Source organism: Rhamphochromis sp. 'chilingali' (genome assembly GCF_963969265.1).
Source record: "Rhamphochromis sp. 'chilingali' genome assembly, chromosome: 10".
In the NCBI taxonomy this organism is placed as follows: Eukaryota; Metazoa; Chordata; class Actinopteri; order Cichliformes; family Cichlidae; genus Rhamphochromis; species Rhamphochromis sp. 'chilingali'.
This window is the reverse complement of record NC_137937.1, coordinates 31,107,249-31,118,413: the sequence shown is the minus strand read 5'-3', so window position 1 is coordinate 31,118,413 and position 11,165 is coordinate 31,107,249. Positions and strand designations below refer to the sequence as shown.

General features: G+C 42.6%; 1 pseudogene across 1 annotated transcript in view; it reads left to right on the top strand.

Annotated features, from left to right (window-relative positions):
* The first annotated feature begins 495 nt into the window (after positions 1–495).
* Positions 496–11,165, top strand: part of LOC308404366 — a 32,350-nt pseudogene continuing 21,680 nt past the window's right edge. The window contains exons 1-6 of the transcript in view: positions 496–1,213; positions 1,365–1,513; positions 1,656–1,787; positions 2,776–2,863; positions 3,110–3,329; positions 5,991–6,267. The product of the transcript in view is annotated as an uncharacterized misc_RNA (transcript). The remainder of the gene's footprint in view (positions 1,214–1,364; positions 1,514–1,655; positions 1,788–2,775; positions 2,864–3,109; positions 3,330–5,990; positions 6,268–11,165) is intronic.

The following is an 11,165-nucleotide window of genomic DNA, read 5'->3' as shown; positions in this document are numbered from 1 at the left end:
ACTTAATTTCTTTCGAGGGGAATTTTGTTCCATCGAGCTGCTGGTGTCAGGTTCAGGCAGCAGGCTGACTTAGAAATTGTTTACTTGCACGCTAGATGTATCCTGTTGAATACTTTGTTGAATATACTCTAGTTTTTTATATTTTCAGATGTGATACGGTTTCTTGGACATCTCATAGAGAAGTTTGGTGAATTCAACATTTGAAATGACTACTATTTTGTATTACTTCACTCTACCTCTCCTCAACTAACAATTACAACATCAGGCTTTCATATCCTTTTTATTTCTTTGATTCTCATACAAGTTAGATGTTACTCTTGTTTTTTCCCCCACTATTGTCAACTTTACTATCATTACTTTATAGCCCATTATGAAATGACCAATGCAGTACACAAAGAAGTGAGCCAGAGTTCACCTTTATTGAGTTAATGATTATTTTTCCTGGAATGCTTTCACCAAAGGATCAGACCACAGCTGGTTTTCCTGCTGACATTCATGGAGCTGCGTCTCTCTGCCTGCATCCTGCTGGTACTTTGTGTGACATGGAGTGCAAATGGAGGGAACATTTTGGTGTGGTACACCGAAGGCAGCCACTGGATAAACATGAAGCTTGTTCTGGAGACATTGGTTGACAGGGGACACCAGGTGACTGTACTGGTCCCGAGCTCGTCAATGTACATGAACACCAATGAACCTGCCCGCTTTCACTATGAGCCCTTCAATGTCACTTTCTCATTGGAGGCTATGGAGGAGTTTCTAGAAGAGTTCCTCCAATTCAATGTATATGAGATTGATTATATGAGCTACTGGGAGCTCTACATCAGATTCATTGACATAATGAAAACTGACCTGCAGTTTTCTATCCAGTATTTGGACGGTGTGGTGAAATCAGAAGCCGTCATGAAGAAGTTGAAAGAGGGAAATTATGACCTTCTCTTGGCTGACCCCATCAAAGCTGGCAGTGACTTGGTAGCAGATATTTTGGGGATCCCACTCGTCTTCTCCTTGCGCTTCTCCTTAGCTAATAACTGGGAGAGGCATTGTGGTCAGATGCCTGCTCCACCATCCTTTGTTCCCAGTGCCATGAGCAAACTCACAGATAAGATGGACTTCTCAGAGAGAGTGTGGAACTTTCTCTTCTACGCTCTTCAAGACATCATGATTGATCACACTTTTTGGAACGTATTAGACAGATATTACTCTGATGTCAAAGGTGAGCAAATGGACATGAAGCACACGGTTGAAAAAAACAACAACACTGTTAAATGTAGTGTTTTTATATCCCATCAAACCTGCCTAAGAAAATACAACCTGCATGAACTATTGGTGATATGTTGATGTCTATTATTCATGCACTGCAACAGGAACTCCCACCAGTGCCTGTGAGTTGATGAGTAAAGCAGACATCTGGTTAATCCGAACCTACAGGGATTTTGAATTCCCTCGTCCTTTCCTCCCCAACTTCAAATATGTTGGTGGGATCCACTGCAGACCTGCTAAACCTTTACCAGAGGTAAGGACACTCAACTATTACCATCTAATTAATCATTACAGAATATTTGTGCCAGGAGCAGTGAAACCATCAAAATGTTGAACAAAAATAATAAAAAAAACAGCTGGTTGTTGGCTGTGGGATAATATTCGACTTGTTACAGGATCTGGAGGAATTTGTGCAGAGTTCTGGAGATGATGGCATTGTGATCTTCACTTTAGGATCAATCATCAACAACGTCACCAAGGAGAAGGCAAACATGATAGCCTCAGGCCTCGCTCAGATCCCACAAAAGGTCAGAGGTCAGAGGATTTGTGCCAACTGTAATCAATTTGTGCAAAGCATGGAGTAGTTTTTCATGTTTTAGATAACCAATTACCAAGTGCTCTTCTTCTGACCATCAGAAATGAATTACTATTTCTTAACATGTTGTATTGTAATTAACAATTATTATTCAAGTTGCATGTACCTTGTGGGAATTGGCTTACTTCATTTTTATATCCTTATTCTTTTAAATTTCACATTAATATTTCTGAGCAGTGTATTTTAAAAGAACCCTTTGAAAACACATTAGATCTCAGTGTGCAAAAAAAAATCATGTTGAATATCTATAATGATACTGACTGTAAAGGGAAAGACAACCTAACAAGTGCTGAATTCAAAGACGCACTGAAAATGCAAATGTAAAAAATAATGATTCAGCAGGCTAGTCTATTTTGCCAAAATATTATTGCAGCAAATCAAACAGGGTATTCTGTAGTTTCAGACGACTTCACAAATAGGTACCAGGGCATCACAGGCAGTCAGCGCTATCCATTCCTTTATCCACCAGGAACTGCCAGCATACTCCTGCCACATGAGCCTGTGTATTGTTGTGCATCAAGAAGAACCCAGAGCCCACTGCATCAGTGTAGAGTCTGAAAATGGGTCCAAGGATTTTATCCACATACCTAAATGCAGTAAAAGTACTGTTGCCTAGTCTGTAGGTCTATGCATCGCTCCATGGATATACCTCCCCAAACTATCATGTAACTAGAAACTCCTCCATGCTCACGACACTGTGCTGGGAGACAGCAAACCTTCTTTCAATGTGACATATTGAAGTACTACCTGCACAACTTTTAACTGATTAACAACTCCCGCAGCTACTTAGCCGATCAGTGTAAGTTTAGTTATGCTGGAAAAAAAACAAACCACCAATAAAATTATGTGATATATGTACTACAATAAATAAGTATAATAAGATGTAATGAAAAAACACCATGTGAACTTTCTATTTAAAGGTGCTGTGGAGATACAAAGGAGAAAAGCCAGAAACTTTGGGTGCCAACACTCAAATATATGATTGGATTCCTCAGAATGACCTCCTGGGTAAGTAAAGTTGGTACCAATCACAGTTATTTCTTTCTATGTCTGCCTTTTATTCCATGAGAAATAATCCTAATGAAATCAGATGCCACAGAGACGGTAAAGTTCACAGTAACACTGCCAACTAAGAATTTTTACAAAAATACTCAAATCAGCTCAAATTAGTTGTTCAGGTTTATTGAAACCTTTTTGCTGTCTAAGTGTGAAAAACTTACTCCAGATCTTTCATGGTTATTTGACATGTCTTAGGTCACCCTAAAGCTAGAGCTTTCATCACCCATGGAGGCACAAACGGGATTTATGAAGCCATCTACCACGGCGTTCCCATGGTGGGCATCCCCATGTTTGGTGACCAGCCAGACAACATGGTCCATATGAAGGCTAAAGGAGCTGCAGTTATTCTCAATGTGAATTTCATGACAACTGAAGATCTTAGAGATGCAGTCAACACAGTCATCAATGACAAATCGTGAGTTCTTTGAACTATCTGTACTTTGGATTAGGATTTGAAAGTATAAATTTTATAGCAAAGATGAATGTGGGCTCAAAAAGTATGAAGGCCAAGCAAAACATAAATATGGATTACAGTGGTTCTTCGTTTATCGCAGGAGTTACGTTCCAAAAATAACCTGCGATAGGTGAAATCCGCGAAGGAGCCAACTTTATTTTTTTTACAATTATTATAGATGTTTTACCTCTCACTACTAGGGATGGGTGGTTCTGACATAAACGGTAGTAACCAGACCGAAAAGCAGCACACATTTCAGTGCTTTATTTCTGTGCTTTTTTTAACTGAGATGTCATACATTTTGGATTCTAGCCAATCATTTTACCTTTACAAGGATAGTAGGCGGGCCCAGGTACGTACGTTCTTTTAGAGCAGAGCTACAGATTAAAAATGCCCAAGGTGAAGCGGTCAAAAGTCTGGCTGTACTTCACAGCAAAAGATGCAAACTCAGCAGCCTACAACAAGTGCTTTAAGGTGATACTGTGCAAAGGAGGTAACACCTCGAATCTGATGAAACACCTGGCGACGCATAGCGTTTTTTTAAGAGCCTAGAAATGCGCCGTATTTGATAGCTTGCTGCAAGACCTCACACCGAGTGTGGGTGGGTTGCCTGTTATCGGACCCGGAGTTAGCAACATCCCCCAAGAACCCGAAGAGGAGAGCCCTGGCCCCTAGCCCTGCCAGTGTAACAGAAATGATGACGGATGATGATGCAGCAGCAGCCGTTCTCCTCTGTGCAAGTAGCTTAATGTTGTTCGAGTGTAATTTATGTTGAGTAGGCTAACCATGTTATTAAATTAATGCACGTAAGGTGAACTAGTAAACACCATCGTAGTTACATGCGGCTGTCTTCTTGTTTGATGGCAGATACTCTCTTGATCCAGGCAAAAAAGGCTAAAATGACCAAAGAAAAAGTGGAAAACGGCTAAACATGGTAAATGGTCTGTATTTATATAGCGCTTTACTTGTCCCTAAGGACCCCAAAGCGCTTTACATATCCAGTCATCCACCCATTCACACACTGGTGATGGCAAGCTACATTGTAGCCACAGCCACCCTGGGGCGCACTGACAGAGGCGAGGCTGCCGGACACTGGCGCCACCGGGCCCTCTGACCACCACCAGTAGGCAATGGGTGAAGTGTCTTGCCCAAGGACACAACGACCAAGGCTGTCCAAGCCGGGGCTCGAACCGGCAACCTTCCGATTACAAGGCGAACTCCCAACTCTTGAGCCACGATCGCCCCCGACTAAACATGAGGTTTTTTGGACAAAGTTTGTGTTTTTTTTCCATTGTTTAAGCTCTGCTTCCAGCCAAGAGTGATACCATATATGCCCTATAGCTGCAGAAAAGACTAACATTGTTATCTTTTTATTAAAAAAAAAAAAAAAACAGCTAAAAATTAGAGGTTTTAGGACAAGTTTGTGTTTTCCATTCTTTAAGCACCAGTTCGAGCACCGTTTAAGCACCGGCACAGTTTCAAAAGTACCAGTTTGGCACCGGTATTGGATAAAACCTAAACGATACCCATCCCTACTCACTACACACTTTATACACTTTTCTCAGACAGGCACGAACATTTTCACACTTTTCTTTCTGTTTTAAACACTTTCAAACTTCAAACTTTTGTAAAAAAAAAAAAAAAAAAAGTCCAGTATTATAGAATGAAACCAAAGGTCCCCAGGGTTCCTCTTGACGGTGCAAAACGTTTCGTCGGTATTGTTGTGTTTGTTGGGGAGAAAACTTACATACATACAGAACAGCACTTCAGAATCACACTGCTAGTGATCAAAGATTTATGTCAATTTGACAAGCTGAACGCATTCTGTACTGTACTGGAGACACGGCACGAGGTTGATTGACAATGGTCTACAGCCAATCAGGACGCAGAACACAATGCGCTATAAAAACATTTTTAAAAAGCATGCAAAATTGCGTACACTCAACAATAGAATTATTAACTCGAACTAAATGAAAACTAATTCTGCAACATTAATTTCTGGTTTTCTTTACAAAAGTTTATTACTAACCTTATGTTCATTGGAGAAATTTAATGACCATGTTATCATCAGATAACACCTCTAGTATGCAGAACAAGAGTCAAATGACCTGCAAAATACACATTTGTATTTCAGCGCACACAGATCCTCAAGCAGAGGGCCTGGCTTAACAAAGAAAGTTCATAACCATTGTGGTGATACCGGTCATCTCCAATTGGGGTTTAAAGTTTTGTGGAGCGAGCTAACACAAAGAAAGTTTAGAAGCTTTCTTCTAACCTCAGTAAACCCTTTGCCAATGATCTTGGGGTCTCAGTGGTCTCAAAGCTTATTTGGCTTCCATCTTTTTTATACAGTTCATGATTGAAAGGGTTTTTTTGGTATAATTAATAGATAATAGCAGGTCATAAAGGAACAAGGGTCTAATGAGCTTGATAGCAGAAGTACCACAAAAGCTTCAAAGGCCACAAAATGATTGAAATATCTCTAGATGTCAATTTTAACTTGAGGCGTTATCAGTTTTAGAGTTTTGAAATACATCCCTTTATTGTCTGGCAAAAAAATAAATAAATTATAGTATAACAATTCAAAGGTTAATTATTTGAACCCAATATGCACATTCACAGGTACAAAGAAAATGTTATGCGGCTGTCCAGCATCCACCACGACAGACCCATGAGTGCTCTGGAAGAGGCAGTATTCTGGATCGAGTTCACACTGAGAAACAAAGGGGCCAAGCACCTGAGGGTCCAGGCCCATGAACTCACCTGGTACCAGTATCTCAGCCTGGATGTCCTGGGCTTCTTCCTCACTATAGTTCTACTCATCATATTCATCTTCATCAAGACCTGCAGTTTCTGCTGGCACAGGTGTTGTGTCAGGAGAGGAAAGACAAAAAGGAAGGCTGAATAACAACTAAACTGAAACGGTGCTGTGAATGTTGGACTGGGGTAATATTTGTTACCAGCATGAAACTTTCATTCATATATGTTGAATTTCCCTTCATCTTCTCCTTTATGCACCAACACTAATGACTTTAACAGATGCAATAATTTGCGTAACAGAACCTGAAGTTAATCTGACATTAAAAACCAGGTGGGTTTAAGAAAAAACACTAACATCAAGTTGAATTCAGTATATTCAAACTTGTTTTTTAATGCATACAGAAATACTTTCCTAAAAAGCATTTTATATATATATATATATATATATATATATATATATATATATATATATATATATATATATATATACATAAATAAAACACCCAGCATGCCCCTGCGGGCGGTTTATCCTTCAAGCTCGGGTCCTCTACCAGAGGCCTGGGAGCTTGAGGGTCCTGCGCAGTATCTTAGCTGTTCCCAGGACTGCGCTCCTCTGGACAGAGATCTCCGATGTTGTTCCCGGGATCTGCTGGAGCCACTCGCCTAGCTTGGGAGTCACCGCACCTAGTGCTCCGATTACCACGGGGACCACCGTTACCTTCACCCTCCACATCCTCTCGAGCTCTTCTCTGAGCCCTTGGTATTTCTCCAGCTTCTCGTGTTCCTTCTTCCTGATATTGCTGTCATTCGGAACCGCTACATCGATCACTACGGCCATCTTCTTCTGTTTGTCTACCACCACTATGTCCGGTTGGTTAGCCACCACCATTTTGTCCGTCTGTATCTGGAAGTCCCACAGGATCTTAGCTCGGTCATTCTCCACCACCCTTGGGGGCATCTCCCATTTTGACCTCGGGACTTCCAGGTTATACTCGGCACAGATGTTCCTGTACACTATGCCTATGTGCTGGATTGTCTCTTGGGCATCTTTACACAGCCTGCACCTGGGGTCTTGCCTGGTGTGATAGACCCCAGCCTCTATGGATCTTGTGCTCAGAGCTTGTTCTTGTGCTGCCATGATTAGTGCCTCTGTGCTGTCTTTCAGTCCAGCTTTGTCCAGCCACTGGTAGGATTTCTGGATATCAGCCACCTCCTCTATCTGCCGGTGGTACATACCGTGCAGGGGCCTGTCCTTCCATGATGGTTCCTTGTCTCCCTCCTCTTTCTTGGGTTTCTGCTGCCTGAGGTATTCACTGAGCACTAGGTCAGTTGGGGCCATCTTCCCAATGTATTCTTGGATGTTCGTTGTCTCATCCTGGACTGTGGTGCTGACACTCACCAGTCCCCGGCCCCCTTCCTTCCGCTTAGCGTACAGCCTCAGGGTGCTGGACTTGGGGTGAAACCCTCCATGCATGGTAAGGAGCTTTCTTGTCTTTATGTCAGTGGCTTCTATCTCCTCCTTTGGCCAGCCTATTACCCCAGCAGGGTACCTGATCACGGGCAGGGCGTACGTGTTGATGGCCCGGATCTTGTTCTTACCATTCAGCTGACTCCTCAGGACTTGCCTGACCCTCTGCAGGTACTTGGTGGTTGCAGCTTTTCTATCAATCAATCAATCAATCTTTATTTATAAAGCACTTTTCATACAGAAAAAATGTAGCACAAAGTGCTTTACATAGTTAAAAGCAGCCCACCCCACCCTCCAACTCACTCCCCACACTCTCAATACACATATATCCCCCCACCCCCACCCACACACACATACACACACGCGCATACTTAAAGAGTAAAAATTGGGCTGGGCTCGCATGAGCCAAGTGAGGAAACATTATAACAGAGAGCCGTCTGCACCGGGAGCCGGTCACAGACCGCAGCCTCCGGGCTGGGCACACAGCAGGAGGGAGGCCAAGGAGCCCCCCAACCAGGCTGAGAGGACCCCAGAGACCCAGCAGCCACGGTCAATAACAGCCCCGGTGCAGAGAGCGCCCTCCGAGGAAACACTGGAGATATGACGCAATACGATATATACAGGGTAAAATGATAAAATAAATAAGAACAGGATACAATATAAATATAAATATAAATAGAGTAAGAAGATTAAAAAATGAATAAGAATAAAATCAAAAAATATTAGGTAAATCCTAAATTAATAATAGAATAACAGGATAGAATAAATAAGCATAAAAAATAAATAAACGCTAAGTAAAAGCTAAATTAAAAAGGTGGGTCTTGAGCCTGTTCTTAAAAACATGTACGTTCTCTGCGGCCCTGAGCTCCTCCGGCAGGCTGTTCCACAGACGAGGACCATACCACTGAAAAGCTGCCTCTCCGTGAGTATGTGTCCTGACTTTAGGGACAATCAAAAGGCCAGTACCAGAGGACCTCAGGGTCCGCGAGGGTTCATATGGTAAAAGCAGATCTGAGAGATAAGAAGGCCCAAGACCATTAAGACATTTAAAAACCAATAAAAGAACTTTAAAATCGATCCTGAAACACACGGGGAGCCAATGCAGCGATTCTAAAACCGGTGTAATGTGGGCCCGCCCTCTGGTCTTCGTCAGCACACGAGCTGCCGAGTTTTGCAAGAGTTGTAAAGTTGAAATATTCTTCTTAGGAAGACCAGAGAGCAGGGCATTACAGTAATCAATGCGACTGGTAATAAAAGCATGCATCAGCATCTCCGTGTTGGCCCGAGAGAGAATAGGGCGGACTCTGGCTATATTTTTTAGATGATAAAATCCAATTTTGGTTACATGTTTAATATGTGGGATAAAACCAAGCTCAGAGTCAAAAATAACACCCAGGTTTTTCACTTGTAGCGAAGGACATAGTGAAAATGCCTCTAATTTAGACAAGAGTTTCTCTCTCTGAGCCTCAGGACCGACAATTAAAACTTCAGTCTTGTCCTGGTTAAGCTGTAAAAAGTTTTCTGCCATCCAAGATCTTATATCCAAGATACAGTTAAAAAGGGCATCCATTGGTCTGGTGTCATCAGGAGACACGGAGATGTACAGCTGCGTGTCATCAGTTAACTGTGGAAGTTCACTCCATGCCTCCTGATGACACTGCCGAGAGGCAACATATACAAATTAAAAAGTACAGGGCCTAGAACCGACCCTTGAGGCACACCACATGTCATTTTATGGATCTTAGAGGAGCATGTATCCATACTCACCATAAAAGATCTGTCAGAGAGATAGGAAGTGAACCAGTTGTGTACAGCACCAGAGAGGCCCACCATGTGTTTTAGTCTGTTTAAAAGAATAGTGTGGTCTACTGTATCAAAGGCTGCGCTTAGATCCAGTAGCACCAGGACTGAGAGCTTTTGGGCGTCCCAGTTACATCTAAGATCATTTAAAACCTTTAGGAGAGCCGTCTCTGTGCTGTGGTTCACCCTAAATCCAGACTGGAATATCTCCAGGATCTGTCTATCATTGAGAAAATCAGTAATCTGAGTAAAAACAAGTTTTTCTAAGACTTTACTTAAAAATGGTAAGTTGGATACAGGTCTGTAGTTATTAAAATCATTACAATCCAAATTGCTCTTCTTCAGAAGGGGCCTCACCACCGCCGTTTTAAAGGCAGCAGGGAAGACACCCAACTGAAGAGAGCAAGACAGCGGCCTCTTCATGGTTCCCATTCGCCTGCGGGATCCCCAGGTACTTGTAACTGTCCTCTATGTCTGCAATGTTGCCTTCTGGTAGTTCAGTCCCCTCAGTTCTGACTACCTTCCCTCTCTTTGTTACCATCCGACTACAGTTCTCCAGTCCGAGCGACATTCCAATGTCATTGCTGTATAGCCTGGTAGTGTGGATCAGTGAATCAATGTCTCGTTCACTCTTGGCATACAGCTTGATGTCATCCATGTACAGGAGGTGGCTGACAACTGCTCCGTTCCATAGTCGGTATCCGTAGCCAGTCTTGTTAATGATCTCACTGAGGGGGTTAAGGCCTATGCAGAACAGCAGTGGGGACACTGCTAAAATATATATATATATATATATATATATATATATATATATATATATATATATATATATATATATATATATATATATATATATATATATATATATATATATATATATATATATATATATATATATATATATATATATATATATATCCAGCTGCAGCTGGATAGCGTAGTGGTTAGACTACACGCCTTTGGAACAGAGGATCGCAAGTTCGATTCCTGCCTGGGGCGTCTGTATCCAGTAAGGGTCCTAAGGCTAGACCCCCTATGCTAAGCAAGCCTACCGCAGACATGAGCGAGACAGATAAATATGAAGGCATGCCGGCTCGGACGTCGCCCGGATCAACAAGGTCCGCGTCAGGTGTTGAGGAACCAGGGCACCCTGACGAAAAGTGGGCTACTGGAACAAGAAGGCATCGGTGGGCAAGAGACGAAAACAGGGCGTTGTTGGAATGCTACTACGCAAGTAACCCTGGCGGAAGGGGCTACATGAATAGGATGAGGGACCTATGGATTCTTCGATACCCAACATCCACAATGACGGCGAAACAACTAGTAGCTCAGTGTTCCAACATTCGAAAGAAGGGACTGCTCTCACAGCTAGAGATTGACGAGGTACAACACAAATGCTACGGCAAGGAGGAGTCAGGACGCCAGGTCAGGGGGGAGATATCATCACCCCCACCCGAGATTGGGTACATAGCCCCAAGTGCGATAGGAGAAGGATCGTTGAGTGCGAGAGGAACTGACCTGAAAAATAGGATCATGGCCAAGCTTGAAACCTGGATCCCGCGTAGCCGGTTACCAAGATTACGTGAAGTTCCCTCAGAAGGTCTGCTAGATGATGTTAATGCAGCACTACGGGCAATACCTACAACCACGATTACCGACACTAACAAGCTGATCTACAATACGGCAACAGTGATCAGTGAGATGCTTGGCTACAAGTTGAACAGCGACAAGGGGCAGTACCCTCCATGGAGAAGGAGGCTAGAGGGCAA